Source organism: Sturnira hondurensis, unplaced genomic scaffold (genome assembly GCF_014824575.4).
Source record: "Sturnira hondurensis isolate 20B ecotype Veracruz unplaced genomic scaffold, ASM1482457v3 Scaffold0000867, whole genome shotgun sequence".
NCBI classification, from domain to species: domain Eukaryota; kingdom Metazoa; phylum Chordata; class Mammalia; order Chiroptera; family Phyllostomidae; genus Sturnira; species Sturnira hondurensis.
The window spans coordinates 1,104,095-1,130,860 of record NW_028073498.1 but is presented as its reverse complement, the minus strand read 5'-3'; the positions used below and the strand labels follow the sequence as shown (position 1 = coordinate 1,130,860).

General features: G+C 37.2%; 1 protein-coding gene and 1 pseudogene across 1 annotated transcript in view; one reads left to right on the top strand and one right to left on the bottom strand.

Moving 5' to 3' along the window:
• SYN2 (synapsin II) overlaps positions 1-26,766 on the bottom strand; it is a 185,400-nt gene that overhangs the window by 103,809 nt on the left and 54,825 nt on the right. The gene's annotated exons all lie outside the window — the stretch shown is intronic.
• Positions 2,706-3,827, top strand: LOC118990905 (golgin subfamily A member 7-like; annotated as a pseudogene).

The window sequence follows — 26,766 nt, the reverse complement described above, 5'->3', positions numbered from 1 at the left end:
AAGAAGAAAGGGCAGTTGGACTTTCACCACTTCTATTCAATATAGTATTAGAAGTTCTAGCCACAGTGATCAGACAAGAAAAGGAAATAAAAGGCATCCAAATCGAAAAGGAGGAAACAAAACTGGAACTGTTTGCAGATGACATGATAGTGTACATGGAAAATCCTATAGCCTCAACCAAAAAACTGCTTGAACTAATAAATGAATTTGGCAAAACAGCGGGATACAAAGTCAATATCCAGAAATCAAAGGCATGTTTGTATACCAACAATGAAACAGCAGAAGCAGAAATCAAGAAAAAAATCCCATTCGATATAGCAAAAGCAAAAATAAAATATCTGGGAATAAACCTAACCAAGGAGGTAAAAGACCTGTATGCAGAAAACTACACAACACTGAAGAAAGAAATCAAGGAAGACACAAATGGAAACATATACTGTGTTCATGGATTGGAAGAATTAACATCATCAAAATGTCCATACTACCCAAAGCAATTTACAGATTCAATGCAATACCTATTACAGTACCAATGGCATATTTCACAGACATAGAACAAACACTTCAAAAATTTGTATGGAACCATAAAAGACCCTGAATAGCAGCCGCAATTTTGAGAAAGAAGAACAAAGTAGGAGGGATCACAATACCTGATATCAAACTGTATTACAAGGCCACTGTAATCAAAACAGCCTGGTACTGGCATAAAAACAGGCACATAGACTAATGGAATCTCAAACAGAGAGCCCAGAAATAAACCCAACTCTCTACAGTCAATTAATATTTGACAAAGGGGGCAATAACATAAAATGGAGTAAAGATAGCCTTTTCAACAAATGGTGTTGGAAGAATTGGATAGCTACATGCAAAAAAATGAAACTCAAGCACCAACTTACACCATACACCAAAATAAATTCAAGGTGGATAAAAGACTTAAATATAAGCCGTGAAACCATTAAAGCCCTAGAGGAGAACATTGGCAGGAAAATATCAGATATTCCACGCAGCAATATTTTTATTGATACGTCCCCTTGAGCAAGGGACATAAAGGAAAGAATAAACAAATGGGATCTCATCAAAATTAAAAGCTTCTGCATGGCTAAGGAAAAGAGTATCGAGATAAAAAGAGAAGCAACAGCTTGGGAAAACATATTTGCCAATGATACCTCAGACAAAGGTTTAATCTCCAAAATATACAAAGAACTCACTCAACTCCACTCAAAGAAGACAAGCAACCCAATTAAAAAGTGGGCAAAGGACTTAAACAGACATTTCTCCAAGAAGGACATACAGAGGATCCAGAGACACATGAAAAGATGCTCGATATCACTAGCTATCAGAGAGATGCAAATTAAAACCACAATGAGATACCACTTTACACCAGTCAGAATGGCTATCATAAACAAAGAAACAAACAAGTGCTGGAGAGGTTGTGGGGAAAAGGGGACCCTAGTTCACTGTTGGTGGGATCGCAGACTGGTACAACCACTATGGAAAACAGTATGGAATTTTCTAAGAAAACTAAAAATGAATGTACCTTTTGACCCAGCAATTCCACTATTAGGAGTATATCCTAAGAACGCTGAACACCAACTCAACCCAAAACAGAACACCAACCCAACCCCAAACAGAACACCAACCCAAAAGAACCTATGCACCCCAATGTTCATAGCAGCACAATTCACGATAGCCAAGAGTTGGACGCAACCTAGATGTCCATCGGTAAATGACTGGATCAAAAAGCTATGGTACATTTACACAATGGAATTCTATGCTGCAGAAAGGAAGAAGGAGCTCCTACCTTTTGCAACATCATGGATGGAACTGGAAAGCATTATGCTGAGTGAAATAAGCCAGGCAGTGAAAGACAAATACCATATGATCTCACCGTTAACAGGAATCTAAACAACAAAACAAATAAGCAAGCAAATATGACCAATGACACTCAAATACGGAACAGGCTGACAGGGTCCAGAGGGGAAAGGGAAGAGAATCATAGGGGAAAAGGGGATGGACTCACATGAACAAGTAAATATAAAGGACACATGGACAATAACTAAGCGGGGGTGGGGGGGGTGGGGTGGGGGGGCGGAAATGGGAGGGAGGTGGGGAGTACTGGGCGGGGGGTGGGCAGGGCTGGGAATTTAAGACAGAAAACTGTATTTGAACAAGAATTAAATAAAAAAAGAAAAAGAAAAAAAAAGAAGAAAGGGCAGTTGGTAAATGGGGATAGGAGTGGGATTTTGAAAATATTTAATAAGGGTATCTACAAAGATGGGCCAGGCACTCAGAAAAAGATACTGATGTGGAAAGGAGGATAACATGCTCAAGGCCAGTGATTTTAACAACCTGACTTCAGTGACAGGTGCTTATTTTTTTCCCCACATTAAAATATTTTTTACTATGAAGCTTCCTTGTTATGGTTTAAGTTCCCAATAGAACAAAGGAAAATTTGAGCCCATCATTAAGACCACACATCCTGGCAGGCAAAGCCATCAATTAAAATGTCTACCCACCTTCCCAAAGAAGAGAAACAAGCCCCAGACTCTGACCTACAGGAAATAAAAATAACTCAGATGCTGGGGTGTGCTTTGAGAATAATTATCACACTCTCAAGTTGGTCTAATGACATCAGTCACCTTTTCCTAGCTTGCAGCTCTCGGTTGCAACTGCTAAGACTGACAAATGTCACCATTTCTATGTGCGAGATGTCCTTTGATAAAAACCCATGGAGACCATCAATACTAATTGCTCACTATGTCTGGGGTTTGAATGAGGTTTTTATTCTCCAGGACCTGTTCAATAAACCACTTTGGCTTCTAGGACAAAGAAATGTGATACATAATGTGCTCCATCTTTCAGAATAGCTTCTAGACAGTGGCATCATAGAATATTAGATATGGAAAAAAACTTAAGGATTATTTTAATCTACTTCAGTAATGAGGACACAGAAGTCCAAAAGGGGGAATTGATAAGTTCAAGGTCAAAGGGATTGTGCAGGAGAGGAAGAGATATGAGGATGACCAATAGGCCCTGGAGAATCACTAGAGCCTCTGGTAAGAACAGTAATGAAAAGAGAGGGAAAAGAAAAAAATATTATAGAGCTACTCTCAGTGCTCTAATGGCTCTCTTGGTACTGATCAAGAAACCTAAAAGATTATTCGAAATTCACCTCAAAGTTTGGTCCAACATTCCCTTTTTCCATACGCTAAATGTTCCATGTGGTCAACCAATAAACATTTACTGCGCACCAACTGTGTAAAACATTTTGAAACATCGTAGGGGGTACAACACAATAATAAATAGAATGTAGTTCCTTCCCCCAAAAGCCTACAGACTGGCTGAGGATATAAGAAATAATACATGAGGGTGCACTACAACAGCAACTGAAGGGAGGAGGAGGTGGAGTAGCCAGTCTTGTCCTTGCCATTGGCCACAGCAGATGCCTGTGTTCAGGAAGACAAGACTACATTCAGCAAGACTACAGCAATGGCACATGCTGGCAGTTCCAGACCAAGTTCCTGTGAAGCTGGAGAATCAGCTTGAAAGGCAGAAGTTTGAAGAAACAGTTCAAACTCTAAGTAACCTTTATGCAGAAATGCAGAAGTGCAGAAGCACAGGGGTCAATCATATCTTGAAGGTTGTTTAGCTTGTTTAACAGCATGTACCATTTTCTTATGCATGGAAACTCATTATGAAAAGGCTCTGAAGAAAGTCTCCAAACACATTCAAGAGAAAATGAGAAGACATATGCTCCCCAAGGCCTTCTCCTGACAGATCCCATTGAAAGAGGGCTTGAGCTATTAACATTTATAAAGACAGAGGCATGAAGAGTGAAGATAAACTATGCAATAACAGATTCCAGCTCCAGATCTATCTACCCAGTGGCCAATCACAGAATGTCCCCTGCCTCTTCTCCAGAGCATCATTCCTTTTAACTGCTGCCAGAGCTACAGTGCCACTTACTCTATTCATCAAGTCTGTTACCATAACATCTATCACTCAAAATATATACTTTCATCTGCATTTTTATGTTTGCTATTCTCTCTGCCTGGAATAATCAATCTCCTATTCACCCCCACTGGAGTCTCTTGTTTATCTGGAGAAGTTTTACTCAATTTTTAAAACCACTCAGATATGATTCCTCCAGATGGAATTATTTACTTGTTCCTCTGTGTTCCCCACACTTCTCTCTCTCTGCAAGCCTCTCACTATGATTAATTGCTCTCATATCTGTAGTTCCTACTAAAACGAGCTCTTAGAAAGCAGTGATTGTGTCTTAGCTATCTCTTAAAGAAAGAGCACACAGTTTTTTCTGTATTTGGATCTAGATCCTAATTTATTTAGAAATTGTGTTTCAAAACAGTGAGGAAGGCTCCATTCAATAATAAGGAAGTTCATTTTTTTCATTATTTCCTCATAGGTGACCCAAGAAGTTCAAATTACAAGAAGCCTCTGACATGATATTAGACATATAAAAATGGTCTATTTGAAGGGAAAAACCCACCTTTAAAAGGAGATTTTCTTTGGCAAAAAAAATTGCTAATCTATAGTAATTTGTCTTAATTACCCATTAAGGTGACATCTCCCTTATTGATAGTTAATACTCACTGTGTGTAATTATTTTGTGACTTGGCCAAAGGAGTTCTGAAGCTCTAATCCAGAAGTTTTTTTTATCAGAAGGCTCAATGTTCCTTCTGCTATACCACACCTGACTCACAACCTCCAAGTAAGACTTTAAAGTAAATACTTGTATAGGCTGCTGCCTTATATTTATTTGACAGTCAAAACCTTTATGCCAATCAACAGCAGAAAAAGATGTTGAGAAAGGGGCAAGATATAGAGGCTAGACCACTGTTAAGGTTGCAGTAAGTCTTAAGGTTTTCTTACTTTTACAGAAGTGAATGCCTAGCATAAATAATACCCATAACCCAATGTAAATACAAAAACAAATAATTTCCCCAAAATTAAGTACAAAGTAAGAGCCCTATGACAAATCAAAAGACCTGGCTTCAAGTACCAGCTCTTCTGCTTGCCCTGGAAGTGATCTCAAATAAGTCACCTTCCCTGTCTAGTCACTTTTCCTTATTATCTTTTAAAATAAGGATAATATCACTTGAGCTATGAGTATCAAGAGAGACCTTGAATATGCAACTCTCTGACAGAAATAAAGTCCTTCCACTACAAGAAGACAGAAAAAGGAAAGGCATTTATTAAGAATTTATTGCCCTGGCTGGTGTGGCTCAGTGGATCAAGTGCCAGCCTGGGAACCAAAAGGTCACCAGTGGGACACACGACTGGGTTGTGGGCCAGGTCCCCAGTTGGGGATGTGCAAGAAGCAACTTGTCGATGTTTCACTCTCTCTCTTTCTCCTTCCCTTACCCTGTCTAAAAATAAATAAAATCTTTTTAAAAAGAATTTGTGTGCCAAATGCTATGCTGCATACACACACATATGCGCACACACACACACACACACACACACACACTAATCTGTCCAGAAGGTATCCAGCCACGTAATATGAAAAACAGAAACATTTACTAAAGATACAAAATTCAAGAAATATTGTACATAGGACAATGATGTCAAAGTAGGCACGTTGGGACCTTATACAGTTCTCCCAATCACCATCAGCTGCCCCATTGTGTTTTCCTGAATCTCAACAACTGTCTGAAATCTCTTCCCTTCCAAAGATGATTTTAGTTTAGGGAAAAGCTAGAAGCTGCAGGGCACCAAATCTGGGCTGTAGGTGAGTCTGAGTCACCTGGGTGACTTATTGTTTCACAAAAAAATTGCATGAGACATGATGCATGAGTGAGTGTGTTATTGTAATGAAGCTGCCCTTCACCAGTTGCCCATAGCTGCAGCCTTCTGAATCATCCAAACAGTTTCCATGGAAGAACGTTCAAGTTTATCACAAAATTTGATGAAGACTCATTGCTCTACTTACTCAGTCATTTTGACTGTGATGGCCACATAATACACATGCTCACTCAATGGCATCTCCTCCCCCACTGACTAGTACAGTGAAATCATCATTGTTCACACATGCACATTCCAGTCCACTCTCCTTGGCTGCCAGGCTTTATTGATGTCACACAAACCATTCTCATCATATTAACAATGGTTAGACTTTCTCCAGATAGACCTCATATATTTAATTTTCACAATGATCTGAAATAGGATAGGCATCATTTCTGATAAAGCCATGAATGTTCAGAAATATTAGATATATTGCCAAGGCATAAAATCAATTTTTTAAAAAATTTATAAACCTTCTGGAAAGGATTCATCATTCTAGATGTCATTAAGAACATTAGTTATTCATGGGAAAGGAGTCAAAATAGCAACATTAGCAGGAGTTTAGAAGTTCATTCAAACCCTCATGAAGAATTTGAGGAATTCAAGATTTCACTGGAAGAAGTAACTGTGAATGTGGTAGATACAGCAAGAGAACCAGAATTAGAAGTGGACCCTGAATATGTGAATGAATGCTACAATCTCATGATAAAACTTTAATAGTTGAAAAATTACTTCTTATGGAAAAAGTGGTTTCAAATGGAATCTACTCCTGGTGAAGATGATGTGAAGAATGCTGAAATGAAAACAAAAAATTTAGAATATTAATAAAATTAGTGATAAAGCAGCGAAGTTGTTTAAGAGGACTGACTCCAATTTTGAAAGACGTTCTACTGGGGGTAGAATGCTAACGAACTGCACTGCATGCTGCAGAGAAATCATTTGTGAAGAGAGAAGAGTCAATCAATGCAGCAAACTTGTCTTATTTTAAGAGACTGCCACAGCCACCCCAACCTTCAGCAACCACAACCCTGAACAGTCATCAGACATGAACATCAAAGCAAGACCTTCCACCAGCAAAAAGATCACAACTTGCTGAAGGCTCAAATAAGGGCTAGCATTTTTTTTAGCAATAAAGTATGTATTTTTCCTTTTTATAGAATTTATTGAGGCGACAGGTTAACAAAATTACACAACTTTCAAGTATGGAATTCTGCAACATATCATCTACACACTGTATTGTGTGTTCACCACACCTAAGTCGGGTCTCTCTCCATCACCATTTATCCCACTTATACCCTGCTTTATCTCCTCTCACCCCTCTCCCCACACCCCAGCAATCACCACACTGTTGTCCACATCCATGAGTTTTTCTTTTCTTCTTTGCTCAATCCCCTCCTGGCAGAAAGCAGAAAACTGTCAGCCTGCTTTCTATGAGTCTGTCTCCATTCTGTTAGTTTGATTTTGTTCATTAGATTCCACACATGAGAGAGATCAAATGGTACTTGTCTCTCTCTGGCTTATTTCACTTGGCATTATAATCTCCAGATCTGACTGGTAGGGCTCAGTGGCTTGAGTGCCAGCCTATGAACTGAAAAGTCCCTGGTTCGATTCCCAATCAGGGCACATGTCTGGGTTGTGGGCCAGGTCCCCAGTTGGGGGCATGCAAGAGGCAACAGGTTGGTGTTTCTCTCATACATTGGTGTTTCTCTCTCTCTCTTCCCCTCTCTCTAAAAAATAAGTAAAATAAAAAAAAAACACTCGAAGTCCACTCATGCTATTGTAAATGGCACAATGTCCTTTTTTTACACCTGAGTAGTATTCCATTGTGCAACCATACCACAGCTTTTTTATCCACTCATCTACTGCTGGACACTTGGACTGCTCATTCCAAATCCTGGCTATACTGTAAATAATACTGCAGTGAACATAAGGGTATATATATTCCTTTGAATTTGTGGTTTGGGTTTCTTCAGATAATCTCCCAGATGTGGAAACAAGGGTCATAAGGCAGTTCCATTTTTTAATTTTTTTTAGGTACCTTCATACTGTTTTCTACCCTGGTTGTACCAATCTGCATTCCTACCAACTGTACATGAGGTTTCCCTTTCTTCCACATCTTGCTAACACTCATTGTTTGTTGAGTTATTGATGATAGCCATTCTGACTGGTGTGAGATGATATCTCATTGTGGTTTTAATTTGCATTTCTCTGATAACTGGTGATATTGAGCATCTTTTCGTGTGTCTCTTGGCCATCTATATGTCCTCTTTAAAAAAGTATCTACTCAGGTCCTTTGTCCATTTTATAACTACATTGTTTTTTTTGGGGGGGTGTTGAATTGTATAAGTTCTTTATAAATTCTAGATACTAACTCCTCATCAGATGTATTGACAAATATGTTCACCCATTCAGTGGGTTGTCTTTTCATTTAAAAAAATTTTAACTATTGATTTGAGAGAGAGAAAAAAAAACACCAATTTTTTTGTTCCTCTTATTCATGCATTCATTGGTTGATTCTTGTATGTGTCCTGACCAGGAATCAAACCCACAACCTTGGTATATTGGGACAATGCTCTAATCAACTGAGCTATTCAGCCAGGGTTTCATCACGTTGACGTTTTCTTTTCTGTGCCAACCCTTTTTGGTTTCATGTGGTCCCATTTGTTTTTTTCTTTTGTTTCCCTTGCATGAAAAGACATACCAGAAAAATAATGCTACAAGAAATGTTTGACATTTTGCTGCCTATGTTTTCTTTGAGGATTTTTAAGGTTTCAAGTCTAACATTTAAGTCATTACCAAACTATATTATTGTGTACAGTGTAAGAAGGTGATCTAGTTTCAATTTTGCACATATCTATCCAATTTTCCAACACCATTTATTGAACATACTATTTTTACCCATTGTATATTTTTGCTTCCTTTGTCAAATATCAATTGACCATAAAGGCATGGGTTTATTTCTGAGCTCTCTATTTTGTTCCATTGATTTATAACTTGATTGTTATACCACTACCATGCTGTATTGATTAACATGGCTTTATGCTATAATTTGATATCAGGTAGCATGATTCCTCCAACTTTGTATTTCTTTCTCAAGATCACTGTTGCTATTCAGGCTCTTTTGTGGTTTCATATAAATTTTTGAAATATTTGTTCTAGTTCTGTGAAATATGCCATAGATATCTTGATAGAAATTGTGTTGAATCATTTGATTGCTTTGGGTAGTATGAACATTTTAATGGTGATAATTCTTCCTCTCCATGAAGTTGGAATATGCTTCCACTTACTTGTATCTTCTTCTATCTTTCTTTAGTATCATATGATTTTCCATATCATATGATTTTAGTACAGGTCTTTTATATCCTTGGTTAAATTTATTCCTGGGTACTTTATGCTTTTTGAATTAATTGTAAATGAGATTGTTTTCTTAATGTCCCTTTCTGATAGTTCACTATTGTTGTATAAAATGCAAATAATTTCTAAATATTTATTTTGTATCCTGCTACTTTACTGAATTTATTTATCACTTCTAGTGGAATTTTTGGTGGAATATTTAGGGTTCTCTACATACAGTGTCACATCATCTGCAAATAATGACAGTTCTACTTTTTCCTTACCAATTCAGGTGCCTTTTATTTCTTCTTATCTAATTACTGTGGCTAAGACTTCTAGTACTATGTTAAATAAGAGTAGCGAATGTGGCTACTCCTGTTTTGTACCCAATCTGGAGGGGAACATTTGTAGTTTTTGCCCATTGAGTATGATGTTGGCTATGGTTTTGTCATATACAACCTTTACTGTGTTGAGGTATGTTCCCTTAATTCCTACTTTGCTGAGAGATTTTTATCATAAATGGGTACTGAATTTTTATCAAATGCTTTTTCTGCATCTATTGATATATTGCTATATTGTGTATATTACATATGTTGATTTGCGAATATTGTACCAATCTTGCATCCTCAGAATAAATCCCACTTGATTGTAGTGTATAATATTTTTAATAGTTATTTATTTTTAGATTTTATTTATTTTTTAGAGAGAACGGAAGGGAAGGGGGAAGAAAGGGAGAGAAACATCAATGTGGTTGCCTCTCACATGCGCCCTACTGGGGACCTGGCTAGCAACCTAGGCATGTGTCCTGACTAGGAATTGAACCAGCAACCCTTTGGTTCATAGGCCAGCACTCAATCCACTGCACCACACCAGCCAGCGTTGGTGTATGACATTTTTAATGCATTGCTGGATCCAGTTTGCTAATATTTTGCTGAGGATGTAGGCACCTATGTTCATTGAGGATATGGACCATTAATTTTCTTTCTTCATAGTATGTTTATCTGGTTTGGAATTAAAATAATGCTGGTCTCCTAAAATAAGTTTAGGAATCTTCCTTCCTCTTGAATTTTTTGGAATAGTGTGAGCCCCTGATCCAGCCCCTGAATATAATGGCCTGGTCCTAAATAAGAAAGAATATTCAAAGAAGTCTTACTCTAGTCCTATCTTGTCCCTCCTATTCTCCAACAATGGTAACTCCCCCAGTTAATCATGTTTATTAATTTTTCATTTATCTTTCCAATATTTCTTTTTGAAAATATAAATAAATACATATTCATGCCTTTCTCATTTCTTAAATAAAAGCATACTACATTGTACCTTGCTTTTTTCACTTATATCTGGGAATTAAGTCTTCATTCCTTTTTATGGTTGTATATTATAACATTGGGTATATGCATCATAATAATGGACATCTGGGTTTTTTACCATTCTGTCAGTATAACAAATTATATGAACTTGAACCTTAATGCCTAAGAGGCAGAAATAAAACCCTAGGCCTGAACAGGCAGACATTGGAGCTGAGACTCCTGTGTATAGCCAATGTAACAGTAATAACAACAACAACAACAACAACAACTAATCTGAATACTAAAGCAAGAGAGGTATAATAACTAGACAACAATAACATAAATGGAAGATAGTAATTAGATTAAAACTGTGGAACTGTTCTAGAGGAGGATAAGTAAATCAATTGAATTCAGACTTTAAGTCAACTGCAAGTTTATAGTTTTAAGAGTATTAATGCCCTGACCAGTATCACTAAGTTGGCTGGGCATCATTCCACAAAGCGGAAGCTTACTGGTTAGATTTCAGATCAAGGCCCATGCTGGGTTGAGGCTTAGGTCCTCAGTCAGGGTGTCTATGAGAGGCAACAGATGGATGTTTCTCTCTCACATCAATATTTCTCTCCCTCTCTTTCTCCCTCCATTCCCCTCTCTCTAAAAGTAATACATGAAACCTTTTTTTGTTGTTTTTTTTTAAAGAACATTAACTAAAGGATTGCAAACAAAACACAGAACTCCAAAACTAATGATTAGGGGAAAACAGTGAGAAAAAAGTTGCAATCCGGTAGGAGGTAGGAAAAACACAAAATAAATCGAGGACTAGTAAAAGTAGGGTAACAAGCATAATACAAATAGTAGAAATTAATCCAACATATCAGTAATTACAATAAAGGTAAAATTTCAAGTTAAGACAAAAATCGTCAGATCAATTTTTTAATCTATGTTATGTGGCTTTTTACAAGAGACATACCTAAAATATATAAATATGCCAAGGCTGAATATCAAGATACAAAAGATATATTAAACTAAATATCACACAAATCTATCCAAGAAAAAAAGAAATAAAGGCAAAAAGCACTGATGAGGAAATAAACAGGCTCATTTTATATATAATTAATAGTAGCAAGCTAGCAAAAAAAATATAAGTACTTGGAAATATGTTTGGCTCTAATTCATAGCTTCCACATATATAAAGTAAGTTGACAGAATTGCAAGGAGAAACTGACAAATCTGCAATTGAAGTGGTAGACTTTTAACAGACATAACTAATTGATAAATCAAGAAGAAAATTATTAAGTTCATAAATATTTATATGATAATTAGCAAGCTTGATCTAAGAAATGGTTCAATTAGTAACAATTAAAAAGTATATATATCTATACACAATGGAATTCTATGCAGCAGAAAGAAAGAAGGAGCTCCTACCTTTTGCAACAGCATGGATGGAACTGGAAAGCATTATGCTGAGTGAAATAAGCCAGGTGTTGAAGGACAAATACCATATGATCTCACCTTTAACAGGAAGCTAAACAACAAAACAAGCAAGCAAAATATAACCAAAGACACTGAAATAGAGAACAGGGGGACAGCGACCAGAAGGGAGAGGGAAGGGAATTTCAGGGGAAATAGGGGAGGGATTTAGAGGAACAAATATAAAGGATACATGGACAACAACTAAGAAGGGTGGAAATGGGAGGGAGTGGGGAACAGGGCAGGTGGGATGGGATGGGAGTAATAGAAAACTGTACTTGAAAAATAATTTAATAAATTAATATATATATGTATATATATATTCTTCTTAAGCACACATGGAGCCATTTATAAAAATTGATTTATCTAAGGCTTTAAGGCCTCAACAAATGTCAAAGATTCCATCTCTGGCTCCAATGCACTAAGTTAGAAATCTGTAACAAAAATATTTTGTAATATTCTATTGTTTAGTTAAAGACAACAGCATGAGCATAAACATTTAACTGGCAACTCCAGGTATCCAACTATAATAAATGTAAAGGGTTGCTTATTTTTGGTTTTCTTTTTCAAGTATAAACACACAAGGACAAAGAGAACAGAAGAAGAAACAACAGCCATAAAAGTGTGGACACTGAAAAACAGGAATGATAACCAACAGCAGACTAAAGGCAACTGAATCCTAAACCAACAGACAAAAAACCAGAGAAGTGGCCTAGTTTTTACCAGAGAACCCCTCAAAAGCCCAGGTCTTTGGAAGCGGCATTACAGGTAAAGTCGAGCATATAAACAGAGAGTTAACACGCAATTAGGCCCTGGCTGGGTAGTTCAGTTGGTTAGAGCATTGTCCCTATACCCCACGGTTGTGGGTTTGATCCCCAGTCAGGGCATATAAAAGAATCAACAAATGAATGCATAAATAAATGGAACAACAAGATGGTTTCTCTCTCTTCCTTCCTCTCTCTCTCTCAAATCAATAAAATAAAATAAAAAATAAGCAATCAGGCCTGCATATCCTCTGCTACTACACTTAGTTCAGTAACAAATTCCCCTGACTGTCCTTAATCTAGGCAGACAATTAGAGTTTGTTCTCTGGAAAGGTTAAAAATAGGTTCTTTTGGCCTAGGACCACTAAGCACATCTGAAAGGAAGGACAGTTAACTAAAAATAGAATGGATTAAGGAACAGTTTACTTTCTAACTATTGAAAAACCCCAGCCCATGCTACACAAAAATTTCAGAATTCTGGAAGCCATGATTATATTCTCCCAGGAAGAGGAGAGAGCTTTGTAAGATGCTCAAAGAAAAAAAAATTAAGATATTGACATAATGATCAGGTCTAGCTGGGTCACCCTACAGAGAGGCCCATAGTGTATAAGCTTGACCCAAACCCTTTATCAGCCTTTAGTGACATTATCTTTAGATTTGAGTAGAGAATTGAGAATAATATACATGTTAGTACATACTACAAAATGAAACAGATCAAACCTATGAACAGATCCAAAAAACAACCCATAGAAAGAGACTATATGGGGAAGTGAAAGCTTTAAAGGCTATCATTTATATCCTCAAGAAGATAATAGACCCATGACAGAAAAACAGGATGAAAATGGAATAATCGAGAAAAACAAAGAACTCTTGAAAGTTAAAATATACATACTAGGAGCCCAGAAATAAAACTTCACATTTATGATCCATTTATTTTTGACAAGGGTTCCAAGCCAAGTCAATAGAGAAAGAAGAGAATTTTCAACAAACAGTTCTGGGATAGCTGTATATCCACATACAAAAGAATGAATTTCAACTACTACTCCATACTGTATGCAGAAATTAACTCAAAATGAGTCAAAGGCCTAAATGTAAGATCTATTATCTACAAAACTCTTAGAAGAAAATCACCATAAATCAGTGTGACCTTAGATTAGACAATAGTTTATTAGATATCTCAAACACACAAAGGTAAAAATAAACTTCGTTAAAGCTAAAAACTTTGTGCTTCAAAAGACACTATTTATAAAGTTAAAAAACTTTATAGTTTTTTATACTTACAACCCACAAAAGGGAAGAAAGTATTTGCAAATCATGTATATGAAAAGGGTACAGGATCCAAAATAAATAAAGACCTCTTACAACTCAATAATAAAAAGACAAGAAAAAAACAGCCAAAAGGTCTGAACAGACATTTCTCCAAAGAATATATACATATAGCCAATATCATACAAAAAAGTTGCTCAATATCATTAACCATCAGGGAAATGCAAATCAAAAGCACAATAAGGTACCAATTCACACCACTAGGATCACTATAATCAAAGACAGACTACAAGTGTTGACAAGGATATGAAGAAATTAGAACCCACATACTTAGCTAGTAGGACTATAAAATGGCATAATTGTCATAGATACAGTTTGGCGATTTCCCAAGTGATCAATACAGAGTTACCATATGACCCAGCAATTCTACTCTTAGATAATATACCCAAAAGAAATAAAAAATATATTCACAAAAATTTATGCATGTTCATCGCAGCATTATTTGTAATAGCCAAAACCCAGTGTCCACCAACAGTTGAAATAAATGTCTGTCAACTTTTGAAAATAATTTGGCAGTTCCTCAAAAGATATATTTACCATATGAGCTAGAAATCCTATTCTAAGATATATACCCAAGAGAATTTAAAACATATGTTCACACAACCTGTAGAATGTCCATACCAGCATTATTCATAATAGCCAAAATTGGAAACAACCCAGTGGCCATCAACTATGATAAATGGGTAAACAAAATGTAGTATATGCATACAATGGAATGTTATTCATCAGTAAAAAACAGAATGAAGTTCCTATACATGTTAGAACATGATGAACCTTGAAAACATAATGTTAGTGAAAAAAGCCAGTCACAAGAAAACACATATAATTTTGTTTATATGAAATATCCATCACAGGCAAATCTAGAGACAGAAGGCAGATTAGTGGATGCCTATGGCTGAGAAAGTGAGAGGAGACAGGGTGACTGTTAATGAGTACAGAGTTTTTATTTGAGGTGATAAAAATCTTCTAAAAACTCAAGAGAAAAAAAAAACAGAAAAGAAAATTAGGATGATTAGAAGGTTCAAATCCAAATAACAGTGCTTCCAGAAAGAGAAGCCAGAAAAATGTGTTGAGCCCTGAGTGGTGTGGGCTCAGTGAGTTGGATGTCATCCACAAAATGAAAGGTCACCAGTTTGATTTCCAGTCAGGGCACATGCTTCAGTTGCAGTTTAGAGCCTGCAAGAGGCAATCAGTTAATGTTTCTCTCACACATCAATGTTTCTCTCCCTCTCTTTCTCTCCCAATTTCTCTGAAAATAAATAAAGAAAATCTTTAATAAAAGAAAAGAGGAGCCCTGGCTGGTGTAGCTCAGTGGATTGAGTGCAGGCCTGCGAACCAAACAATCCGGGTTCGACTCCCAGTCAGGGCACATGCCTGTGTTGCAGGCCAGTTCCCAGCAGGGGACGCATGAGAGGCAACATTGATATTTCTCTCCCTCTCTCTTTCCCTTCCCCTCTAAAGATAAATAAATAAAATCTTTAAAAAAAAAAAAAAGAAAAAGAAAAGAGGAAAAGGAAGGAAGGGAGGAAGAGAAGGAGGGAAGAAGGAAGGGAGGGAGGTAAAAAATGTGTTGAAAATCAACAATGATAACAGACAACAAGCACTAGTGAGGACAAAATCTTTTGCACTATTGGTGGGAATGCAGACTGATGCAGCCACTGTGGAAAGAAGTATGGCAACAACTCAAAAAATTACAAATGGATCTGCCTTTGGACTCAGTGATCCCACTTCTGGGATTGTACCTGAAAGAATCCAAAACACTAATTCAAAAGAACATAAACACCATTATGTTTATTGCAATATCATTTACAATTGCCAAGATATGGAAGCAGCCCAAGCACCATCAATAGATGAATGGATAAAAAAATATGGGACTTTTACACAATGGAATATTACTTGGGTGTAAAAAAGAGGAAAATTTTACCCTTTGTGACAGTATGGATGGACCTGAGAAACATTATACTAAGTAAAATAAGCCAGGCAAAGAAAGACGAATACCATATGATTTCACTCATATGTGGAATTTAATGAACAAACTGAACTAACAAGGAAAATGGGGACAGACTCATAGATGGAGAGCAGGATGACAGCTAGTGGTAGAAGGAGGTTGGGGTGGAGGGACTGAATAAAAAGGAAAAAGGACTCATGAACATATATAACAGTGTTGTGATTGCTGGGGGAGTAGGGGTATATAAGGGGACTAAATGGTAATGGAAAACACACAATAAAAATTAATTTTTTTAAAAAAGAAAATCAACAATGAAAGAATTCAAGAAAATGTTTCAGAATTAAAGACTTCTTTCCAGACTGACATGGCTCTAAAGAGTGCGGCACAATAAATGAAAATAGATTCTCACCAAGGTCCATCATTATAAATTTCAGATCAGAAAACCAAAAAGAAAAATTCTAAAAGCTTCCAGGGAAGAAGCTGAGAACAAACCACATACAAAAGACCACAAGTTAAAGTGGCTTTGAACTTCCAAGGAACAATACTGGAATCCAGAATATAACTGAGCAATATCTCCAATATTCTAAGAAAAAATGACTTCCGAACTAAAACTCTAAAGCCAGCAAACTATCAAGTGTTAAAAATATTTTCAGACGTGGAAGGTAGAACTTTAAATGTGTCCACTAAGAAAGAGATTTACATACCAAATAAAGTTTAAAAAAAATTTTAAGTTATGTTTTATTGATTATGCTATTACAGTTGTCCCGATAGTTCTCTTTGCCCCTCCCCCACCCAGCACCCCCCACTCCCTCAGGCAGTCCCTCCATTGTTCATATCCATGGGTCAGGTGTATAAGCTCTTTGACTACTCCATTTCCTATACTGTACTGTACATCCCCATGGCTATTCTGTAACTACCTATTTGAATTTCCATGACTTTGAATATTTCTTGCCAATCCCTCTAGCCTGCAAAGTTTCTTTTGAGAAATCAGGTGGCAGTCTTTGGGGAACTCTCCTATAGGTAACTAACTTCTTTTCTCATCCTGCTTTTAAGATTCTCTCTTTACCTTCAACCTTTGGCATTTTAATTATGTTGTGTCTTGGAGTGGGCCTCTTCACATCCATCTTGTTTGGGACTCTGTATTCCCTGGATCTGATGTGTCTATTTCCTTCACCAAATTAGGGAAGTGTTCTTTCATTATTTTTTCAAATAGATTTCCAATTTCTTGCTCATGCTCTTCTCCTTTTGGTACACCCCTATGATGTGAATGTTGGACCTTTTGAAGTTGTTTCTGAGGCTGCTTACCCTATCCTCATTTTGGTGGGGCCAGGGGGTGGGTCTCTTTTCTTCTTGTTGTTCTAAATGGTTGGTTTTTGCTTCCTTATGTTCCAAATCATTGATTTGATTCTCAGCTTAATCTACTTTACTGTTATTTTCCTGTAAATTGTCCTTTATTTCAATTAGTGTGCCCTTTGTTTCTGGCTGGATCTTTTTTTATGCTACTGAGGTCCTCACTAAGTTCCTTGAGCATCCTTATTACCAATATTTTGAACTCTGCATCTGATAGATTGCTTATCTCCATTTTGTTTAATTTTCTGGAGTTTTGATCTGTTCTTTCATTAGGGCCTTATTTCTTTGATTCCTTATTTTGGCCTCCTTATGTTTGTTTCTATGTATTAGGGCGATCTACTTTGATTCGATGACCTAATGTAGTAGGTGTCCTGCAGGGTCCAGTGGCACAGCCTCCCCTATCACACAAGCTGGGTACTTGAGGTGTACCCTTTGAGTGGGCTGAGTACACAGTCCTCTTGCAGTTGAGCCTTGGTTGCTATTGGCAGATCAATTGGAGGGATTTATGCAGGCTAGTCAGCTGCCATGTGTGGCTGTCACCACTGACCACCAACCTCCACCTGCCATGGAGGATCAGCTGTGCAGGAGCTGGTGGTGGTGATATGGTCTGTAGCTGTCCACTGGGTACACTGACCCTGGGTTTTCCCAGGAGGTGCAGTCAAGGTCAGTCCCTACCTGTGTTTTGCCCAGGGCCACGCTTCCTGAGCTATAAAGCAACCTAAGATGGCTGCTACTTGTGCTGGGCTTGCCTTTCCCAGACGAAGCCAAGCTGTGAATCTAAGCTGGCTACTGCTACTGCCAGGCCTGGGGCTCATGAGGCCAGCTTTTGCTTGTTTTAGACAATTTAGGATGTTGTGAAGCATGAGCCAAGACCAGCCACTCATATGGAAAAGTGGCTTGGATGGGTCCATAAGTTGGGTGGGGCTGAATCTGTGAGGATCTCCAAGGCCAGGTTGGTGGAGCCTCAGATGTGGCACCAGCTTGCCAGCTCTATGGCTCTGTTGGGGAAGGGCTCAGAAAAGGGGCAAATGGCCTCTATCCATCATGATGCCAGATACCCCAGTTTCTCCCTGTATGCTACTGCTGCCTTTCAGGCTACTGCCTCCATGCTGAGCTCAGAGGGATTAAGTCTGAGTAGGTGAGTCCATGTGTGGGTTCTTTAAGAGGAACTGCTTGGGACTCCAGAAGTTTTTTCCACTGACTCAATCCCCACTGGTTTTTGCAGCCAGAAGTTGTGGGGTCTTATCTTTTGGACTAGAACCCTGGGCACGAGGGCCTGGTGTAATGATGGGACTCCTTGCTCCCAAGACATTCCTCCTAAATTTTTGTCTACCACACATGGGTGAGGGACCAGCCCATTCTGCATCTGCACCCCTCCTACCAATCTGGATGGATGTGTTTTCTTTAATTCCATAATTTTCAGACTTCCATTCAACTCAATTTCTGAAGGTTCTGAGTGATGGTCATTCTACATTTTAGTTGTAATTTTGACATGATTGTGTAAAGAGGCAAGCCATGTCTGCCTGTTGCCTTCTTGACTGGCAGAGTCTCTGAACTAAAATTTTTAATTCACTTTTTTTCAATCCTCACCTGAGGACATGCTTATTAATTTTAGAAAGAGGGAAACTAAAGAAGAGAGGGTGAGAAACATCAATGTAAGAGTGACACATCTATCAGCTGCCTCTCATATGTGCCCTGATAGGGGATGAACCTACATTCCATTTGGTTAACGAGATGATGCTCCAACCAAGCAAGTCACACTGTCCAGGCCCTAATTCGCATTTTAACTTGAAATTTTTAAAGAATGCTTAAGAGGTGAAAACATGAAGACATATTGAGAAGTTTTTCTGGAAAAGGAACAAGGAAACTGGGTGGTAGCTACATGGAGTATGAGAGTCAAGGAAGGTTTTTCATGTTAAACTTAAAATGAGTTTAGAGTTTATAATATGCTGGTGAGAATGATTCAGTAAAGAGGGAGAACCTGATGCTATTTGGAATGCCCCATCAATTGTCAATTAGCTCTGAGGTTTCATTTATAGCAGCATAAAGCTTCAAAAAGAGCTAAGTAGATAACCTTCTACCTTTGACAATTTTCTGAACACCATCATCACCAATTGCAATTAGGTCCTGAGGTTGGACCTATGTGACTACATATAAACCTTGCCTCAAACAGCTTTAAAGACCCTAAAGTGAATCTATCCAGGAGGTAACACTACTGACAATGCTTAAAGAGCTAAATGAAGAGGCAATGTTTGCAGAAGTACTATCTGGGAGAAAATATTCTCTCAGTAGTCTAGGCTCAAGCTATGAATGTGATTGTGATTCTTCATACTTAGATAACACATCAGTAGGTCCAAACAAATCTGGTCATCTTCAACCTAGTAGTTAAGGCATATAAGCTCTCAAATGTTAGTTCTGGAAAGGACTGCAGCAATCACCTTGTGGAAATTCCTCAGTGTGAAGATGAAGAATCTAAAGACCTGACCGGTATAGTGATTTTTTAAGTTAAAATATCAAAACTTCTGTGTAGAATGTTGTAATCAGATTTTTAAAAACAATTTTACTGTTTCAAAAATAAAAATCAGACACAGCCAGAACCAGAAAGAACTCCAAATTCAATCCTCTTATATTTGCTTCTACTCTAGCCTTTCATTGGTAACACATTTGTACATTTGCTATCTCCTCCCAGAATGCCTGACAATCTTATATTACTATATCAGTGTATACTACAGAAGTTATAGTAAGTCAGTTGATAAGTGAGCCCAATAAAACACTACAGATTTTGGCACAAGGGTAGCCACTTATTTGCCCAGGCCCTACATAAAGTCCTAAGATATTGGTATATGCACACAGCTTACAATGCTTGCAGCAAAGAAAAGTCTATGTTTTTTCAACAATCCTTAGTGTTATGTAAAATAAATTCACCTTCTTCTCTTTTAGTAAAAATGACAGTCTGATCCAAACTTGAAAATATAAACAGCAAAGACTTCATATACAGAAACAAGCACCTGGAAAAATGTTCAATTAAAAAAATGTATTAAGATTCTAACAAGTATTCAGCCCTTTGTAAAATGCTCTGCAAAATGTTAAGGGATTAAGGACAACTTCTGCTGTCAGAGAGCTTTCACATAGTGGTAAAAGACTGATACAAATATTTGCTTTATGACCTTACAAATTATATAGTTCTTTCATTTTGCAAGTGGAGAAATTGAGTCTTAAAAAACAAATAGCGAGTTACTGTCCCAGCCTACATGAGAACCCAAGTCGGATGACTCCCTAATTACTGTTCTTAACACACTGGGTTTACCCATGAGTAATAACCATGAGTAACCAATAGCACCCATGAGCAAGTTTAATCTTTAAATCCTCTCCCAAGGGATTTAAGAGTGCCACCAACACTCTACAATAGAGAAAAATAAAAATATAAATTACTGATGGTGTTAAGGCAAGAAAAATAGCAGCAGCAGAAAATGACGAAGCTTAAGGAAGAACAGTACAGTCATATGCCATAAGATCCTATATACAGTTGTTAGTGATAAACAATAAATTTGGCACTCAGTTTCTATACAAAAAGCAATGAGAAAAAAAAGCAACCATATCTGTAGGCTCATTAAATAAAAACAAACCATTTAGTTGGGAGTAGCTGAACTACACCTCATAAGAACTAGAGTGGATTTCTCCTACATATTCTCCTATATGACATATGGATATCCCAAATAATACACACACACATATATATCCTAAAAGATTCTTTTTTAAATTTTAATTTTCAATTATAGTTTACATTCACCATTATTTTGTATTACTTTCAGATGTAAAGCATAGTGGTTAGACAATCACAAACTTTACAAAGTTTATTTCAAATATCTCAAATACCCCCAGTATTTCAAATATCCACCTGGCACCATGCATAGTTATTACAATTTCATTGGCTTTATTTCCTATGCTGTACTTTACATACCTGAGACTATTTTGTTGCTAACGATTTGTAGTTAGTTCCTTCACCTATTTTATCCAGCCCCCCAATTCCCTTACCCTCTGGCAACTGTCAGTCTGTTTTGTTTATTCATTTATTTTGCTTTTTAGATTTCACACATAAATGAAATCATACAATATTTATCTTGTGCTCTCAAACATATTTCACTTAGCACAATACTCTCTAGGTCCATCCATGCTGTCACAAAAGGGAAATTTTTCATTCTTTTTTTTATGGCAGAATAATATTTCATTGTATTATGTGCAATGGGTAATAAATATAATACTTAAATAAAGCTGCCTATATTAATCTTATAATGTTAAACCCAGCTTGTTACTCTACTTGATCTCTGAAAACTAAAATTTGAATGTTAAAAGTTTTTTTTTCTCCATATCCTGTACTAGAATCAGCAATTTCAGTTCCTGTGTGAACCTAAGGAACAGCCTGACCTCAAGGCTCATAGACACAGAAATTTAATCTAATGGCCAACTCAAGGACACTGACTATGAAATTTATACCTGGAACAGCAAGGACACTGCTTTCACTCCACAGCCCCTATCCCTGATTTCTTTGTTCTGCTTTCCCCCTCCCCTCACTGAGGGGAGATGTTAAGATAGGTTTTGCCCTCACTGAGATGTTAAGATAGGCTCTCTGCCCTCACTGAGATGTTAAAATAGCTCTGGGTATATCTCATAATGGTTTCACTTCTCTTCCTGTCAGAATCAAGATGGGGTTTTTCTAGGACCTTCACAGTGAAAAACCAACAAAGATTCCATCTTGATTCTGCTCCAGGTAAACAGATCTCAGCTTTGGCTTTCTGGATTTTCCTGTCTCTCCATATTTTGGGGTACCAATCTCAATTCTCTGATTTAAAAAAAAACCCTCCTACTGATTTTTTGCTTTCCAAGAAAGTTACTGTTTTTCCTTTTGGTCAGCTATTCACTGTGTAAAGTAGAAGTGAAGACTTCTAAATTCTTTACATGTCAGAGCTGATACCTGCTGCTTGCATTTTCATCCTTATAGTTCAATCAACTGTTCTCTTGAGGAATGTATCACTTGGATGTCTCTTGGGCAATTTATCACTTAGGGTGCAAGTAAATTGGTTACTTTATATATACCTCAGTGGTAGAATCCAGCTTTTGGTCCAATACTAAGAATCTCTCATAAAAATTGGTGAAATCTGGGGCTCAAGTGCTAGCAATAGAGGATAGTTTTCCAAGATGAGAAAGTAGTTGGAATCAGGATGAAAATGAAATGAGAAGGGACTCAGGACATGGTGCAAGGTGGGATGATAGGGATGACAAAGGCGAATGCTCTGTCAGCATTCACATGACACTCCATAGAATATTTTGACGAGGTCATGAAGAGCAAAATTATCAAATAAATCTCCAGCACTCATGCTCCCTTCTGGGTTTTTCTCTGCCCATCCCCCTGTCCTTATTTCAGCACTGCCTTCGTATTCCCTTCCCCAACACTTTTATTTTGACTTAGTTACTGGGTCCACACTGATATGTTAAAGCTTAATTGTTATCAGTAGGGCTGAACTAGAATAAATGGAAATAATAGAGGCAAATTGTGCATAATTGTAAGGAACAGTTTGCTTCAGGAGAGAGTTTCCTGCTGCTGGCATATTAAACAAAAGAGGGAACAATCACTTGTCAGGAAAAGATGGAAATTACTGTTATCTTAAGCCACACAAACATAGAAAGGTTAATGACTGGATAAATGACGCTCATCCTGGGAAAAAAATTCAGTCTTTATTCCTTTCTTTAGTTCTTTACTAGATGCACACAGCATCACAGCATAACAGCGTATCTTAATGTCTTTGATAATGGTGCTGAGACTCATTCAGGAATCATTTGTTAGAAACAAAATGCATTTATGCTGTCAAGATCTCCAACTTACATCAGAATTCTGTTTCAAAAACATACAAATGGTCTACCAAATAAACCTCCAAATGGCCAACTGATCTCTATCTATCCTTAATAGACACTAGATAAAAATACCAGCAAGTGAAGAAATAAAGTGAAAATAGGTAAGAATCAAATTCTAGGTAGATGCACTTAAAAAATGAAGAGATTCTGATTCAGAAAGGTCGGGTAGGACTTAGGAAATGTGCTCTTGGCCAGGGATGTATGCTTTTAAAAGTAAACATCTAGGCGATTTTGACGTTAAGTCAAAATACCATATTTGAGAAGCCATTCTCTAAAATGCTCAAAATAAAGAATATGATCCAAGTATATTTATGTAATTATTTTTAGCTATAACACTTTTAAAATTATAGAACCAACCTTAAAACAATACAAAAATACTGAAAGTCAACTGCAATTGAAAAATAAAAATAAAGTCACAGAACAAACTCAAATATGCTTAGTTTAAGTATTTTCATTAATTTTTTTCATGAGATCTTCCCTGACTGTCTCACAGTAGAAATAAAAAAGAGTGGAAAAATCAAACACAGAGAGAACTGAAGAGGTCAGCTCCCTGTAAAGTAAAAGTACAAATAAAGTTATCAAGGATGGCAGCATAAATAAAAGTGGGACTTGCTGCCTCCTATAACCACTCCAAAATTACAACTAAACTACAGAACAACCATCATTCACAACCACCTGAAATCTGGCTAAATGGAAGTCCTACAACTAGGGAATTAAAGAAGGAGGCATATGGAAGGGCAGAGACAAGGAATGAGCTTGTCCCACACCCACATATGGCAGATAATTATCTCAGATATGGAGATCTCCCACAAGAAGGAAGGGTCCCAGACCTACACCAGGCCACCCAGCCCAGGGTTCCAGTGCCAGGAAGAGAAGTACCCATGTCTGCCTGTTAAAACCAGTGGAGATTGAAGCTAAGGGATACAGAGGGCTTCTGGAGTCCCAGACTATTCCTTTTAAAAGACCCATGCACAGACCTAATTAGGACTCCAAACTCAAGGGGTGGAATCACTGGGCACCAGAACCCCACAGAAGTAAGTCTTACTCTGTGGGGTAGGCCCTGTCAGATGATCCTCTATGGTTGTCGGTGGTCAAAGCCAGCCCATGTAGCAACCTGGCCTAGGGGTAAATCCCTCCCATTTATTTGCCTAGAACAATCAGGGCTAAACTACAGGAGTGTATATGTACATGGGAGAGTATATGTGATGAGTGTAACTGGAGGGCCTAGCTTGGGTGATCGGGAGGCCATGCCACTGGGCTCTATAGAACACCTACTATATTAGGCCATTCTACCAAGCCTAGGAGATGGTAGCAGCTCTACCTAATACATAGAAACACACACGGAAAGGCTAAAAGGCTGACAAAATGAGGAGATGATGAAACATATCTCAGATGAGAAACACAAACCCTCCAGAAAAAGAACTAAACAAAATGGAGACGAGCAATCTACTAGATGCAGATTTCATAACACTGGTTGTAAGGATGCTCAATGAACTTAGTGAGAACCTCAACAACACAAAAAAAAGTCAGAAATAAAAGACACCCTAACTGAAATGAAGAATAATTTATAGGGAACCAACAGTAGAGTAGATGAAGCCAAGAATCAAATCAGCAATTTAGAATATAAGGAAGCAAAAAACACCCCATCAGAACAGAAAAAAAAAATCAGGATAGTGTAGGACCCTTGGGACAATTTTGAGTATAACAACATTCACATCATGGGGGTGCCAAAGGACAAGAGAGAGTACAAGAAACTGAAAACATATTTGGAAAAAATGGCAGAAAACTTCCCTAACTTGCTGAGAGAAGTAGACATACAAGTCCTTGAAGCACAGAGTTCCAAACAAGATGAACTTAAAGAGGCCCACTCCAAGACACATCATAATTAAAATGCCAAAGATTAAAGACATAAGAGAATCTTAAAAGCAGCAAGAGAAAAGCAATTAGCTACCTACAAGGGAGCCCCCTTAAGACTGTCAGCTGATATCTAAAAAGAAACTTTGCAAGACACAAGGGATTGGCATGAAATACTCAAAGTGATGAAAAGCAAGGTCTTACAACCAAGATTATTCTTACCAAGCAAAGCTGTCATTTAGAATCGAAGGACAGATAAAGAGTTTCTCAGACAGGAAAAAACTAAAGGAGTTCATCACCACAAAACCAGTATGATATGAAATGTTAAAGGGTCTTCTTTAAGAAGAGAGGGAAAAGATAAAAAAATATGAACAATAAAATGACAGTACATACATACTGTCACAAATTGAACCTAAAAAACAAAACAAATGAGTAAGAAAAACAGAAATAGACCCATAGATAGAGAACATTTTGATGGTTCCCAGATGGGGAGGGCATTGATAAAGTAGGTGAAAAAGATGAAGGGATTAATAAGTGCAACTTGGTTTTTACAAATTAGTTATGGGGATGTAAAGTACAGCTTAGGGAATATAGTCAATAATATTCTAATAACTACATTCTCACACTACAGATAAGTGTGAAATTTAGCAGGATAATCACTCAGTAGGTTATACAATGTGTAATCACTGGGTAACGTATATCTGAAACTAATAATGTTTGTCAACTGTAATTAAAAAATGACTTTAAAATTAATTAATTTAAAAGTTGATCAAGGAAAAAGAGCTGCAAAACTTATTTTCCAGGGCACTTAAGATATTGCTCCCTGGCATATGTCCTCAGTTTGGCTCTAATAAACTCTTAGCAAAAAAATTTTAATATATAAATAAATGACCAACAGATAAAATGCTAAGAAAAATAAATCAAAATCAAAATTAAAAACTACACACTATTAAAATCTAAACCTATAAATACTGGTATTTGTCTTTCTCTGACCTGCTTATTTCACTTAGCATAATACTCTCTAGGTCCATCCATGTTGTAGCAAAAGGTAAGAGTTCCTCCTTTTTACTGCCATTTAGTATTCCATTCTATAAGTGTACCACAGCATTTCTATCCACTCATCTACCAATGGACACCTGGGCTGTTCCAGATCTTGGCTATTGTAAATGACATTTATTAACACACAGGTGCATATATTCTTGTGATTTGGTGTTTGGGGATTCTTGGAATATATTCTAAGAAGTGGGATTGCTGGGTCAAAGGCAAGTCCATTTTTACTTTTTAAGGAAGCTCCATACTGTATGATCTCACTTACATGTAGAATCTAATGAACAAAATAAATGAATGAACACACTAGAAACAGATACACGAGGCACAGATACATGGAAAAGAATGACAGCTGTCAGAAGGGAGTGGGGAGAGGGGACTGAAAGGAAGGTGAAGGTATTAGCAAAAATATATATATAAATGATCCATGGACACAGACTACAGTGTGGTGATAGCCTGAGGGAGGAGAGGAGTGGGGACTGGGTAGAGGTGGATAAGTGGGAAATAGTGGGGACAACTGTAATAGCATAAACAATAGAAAAATTTAAAAGACTATAAATATAAACCCAACTTTCTAAAATCAAACTGCAGGTAACAATAGGGAACTAGACTTAAGGTGGTAGGCATGCAGTAAAGTACATAGATGTCAAATTATAATCTTGTACATCTGAAAATTATATAA